This window comes from Anguilla rostrata, unplaced genomic scaffold (assembly GCF_018555375.3).
Source record: "Anguilla rostrata isolate EN2019 unplaced genomic scaffold, ASM1855537v3 scaf0202, whole genome shotgun sequence".
NCBI lineage: Eukaryota > Metazoa > Chordata > Actinopteri > Anguilliformes > Anguillidae > Anguilla > Anguilla rostrata.
This window is the reverse complement of record NW_026985756.1, coordinates 5,001-7,500: the sequence shown is the minus strand read 5'-3', so window position 1 is coordinate 7,500 and position 2,500 is coordinate 5,001.

The following is a 2,500-nucleotide window of genomic DNA, read 5'->3' as shown; positions in this document are numbered from 1 at the left end:
GGTGGCCTAACCCTAACCCTAACCCTAACCCCAACCCCAACCCTAGCCTAGCCCTAACCTAGCCCTAACCCTAACCCTAACCCTCACAAACGGGTGGCCTAACCCTAACCCTAACCCCAACCCTAACCCTAACCCTAACCCTAACCCTAACCCTAACCCTCACCCACGGGTGGCCTAACCTAACCCTAAGCCTAACCCCAACCCTAACCCTAACACTAACCCTAACCCTAACCCTAGCCCTAACCTAGGCCTAACCCTAACCCTCACCCACAGGTGGCCTAACCCTAACCCTAACCATAGCCCTAACCCTAACCCTAACCCTAGGCCTAACCCTAACCCTCAACCAGGGGTGGCCTAACCCTAACCTAACCCTAAACATAGGCCTAACCCTAACCCTAACCCTAACCCTCACCCACAGGTGGCCTAACCCTAACCCTAACCATAGCCCTAACCCTCACCCACAGGTGGCCTAACCCTAACCCTAACCATAGCCCTAACATTAACCCTAACCCTAACCCTAACCATAGCCCTAACCCAGACCCTAACCCTAACCATAACCCTAGCCCTAACCCTAACCCTCACCCACAGATGGCCTAACCTAACCCTAACCATAGCCCTAACCCTCATCCACAGGTGGCCTAACCCTAACCCTAACCCTAACCCTAACATTAACCCTAACCCTAACCATAGCCCTAACCTCTAACATTAACCCTAACCCTAACCATAGCCCTAACCCTAACCCTAACCCTAACCATAACCCTAGCCCTAACCCTCACCCACAGATGGCCTAACCCTAACCCTAGCCTAACCCTAACCCTAACCCTAGGCCTAACCCTAACCCTAACCCTAACCATAGCCCTAACCCTAATCCTAAACCTAACCATAGCCCTAACCCTAACCCTAACCCTCACTCATGGGTGGCCTAACCCTAACCCAAACCCTAACCCTAACCATAGCCCTAACCCTAACCCTATCACTAACCCTAACCCTAGCCCTAACACTAACCCTAACCCTAGCCCTAACACTAACCCTAACCCTACCCCTAGCGCAAGCCCTAACCCTGAACCTCATCAACGGGTGGCCTAACCCTAACACTAACCCTAACCATAGCCCTAACCCTAACCCTAACCCTAACCATAGCCCTAACCCTAACCCTAACCCTCACTCATGGGTGGCCTAACCCTAACCCAAACCCTAACCTAACCATAGCCCTAACCTAACCCTATCACTAACCCTAACCCTAGCCCTAACACTAACCCTAACCCTACCCCTAGCGCAAGCCCTAACCCTGAACCTCATCAACGGGTGGCCTAACCCTAACCCTAACCCTAACCCTAACCATAACCCTAGCCCTAACCCTAACCCTAACCCTAACCCACAGATGGCCTAACCCTAACCCTAACCCTAGGCCTAACCTTAACCCTAGCCCTAACCATAGCCCTAACCCTAACCATAGCCATAACCCTAACCCTAACCCTAGGCCTAACCCTAACCCTAGCCCTAACCCTAACCATAGCCCTAACCCTAACCCTAACCATAGCCCTAACCGTAACCCTAACCCTAACCATAACTCTAGCCCTAACCCTAACCCTAACCCTAACCATAGCCCTAACCCTAACCCTAACCATAGCCCTAACCCTAACCCTAACCCTAACCCTAACCATAACCCTCACCCACAGATGGCCTAACCCTAACCCTAACCCTAACCATAGCCATAACCCTAACCCTAACCCTAACCCTAGCCCGAGCCTTAACCCAAACCCTAACCCTAGGCCTATCCTTAACCCTAACCCTAACCCTAACCCTAAACCTAACCCAAGGCCTATCCAAACCCTAACCCTAACCCTAGCCCTAGCCCTAGCCCTAACCCTAACCTAAACCTTGGCCCTAGCCCTAACCCTAACCCAACACTCACCCACGGGTGGCCTAACCCTAACCCTACCACTAGCCCTAACCCTAACCCAAAATATAACCCTACCCCTTGCCCTATCCTTAACCCAACCCTAACCCGAGCCATAGCCCTAGCCCTATCCCTAACCATAACCCTAGCCCTAGCCCTAGCCATCAGGGTAGCCCTAACCCTAACCCTAACCCTAGCCCTAGCCCTAACCCTAACCCTAACCCGAGTCCTAGCCCTAGCCCTAACCCTAACCCTAGGCCAATCCTTAAACCTAACCCTAACGCTAACCCTAGCCTTAACCCTAACCCTAACCCTAACCCGAGCCCCAGCCCTAGCCCTAACCTAGGCCAATCCTTAAACCTAAACCTAACCCTAACCCTAGCCATAGCCTTAACCCTAACCCTAACCCTAGGCCTATCCTTAACCCTAACTCTAGCTTTAGCCCTAAACCTTACCCTAACCATAGGCATATCCTTAACCCTAGCCCTAACCCTAACCCTAGGCCTATCCTTAAACCTAACCCTAACCCTAACCCTAAACCTAACCCAAGGCCTATCCATATCCCTAACCCTAGCCCTAGCCCTAGCCCTAACCCTAACC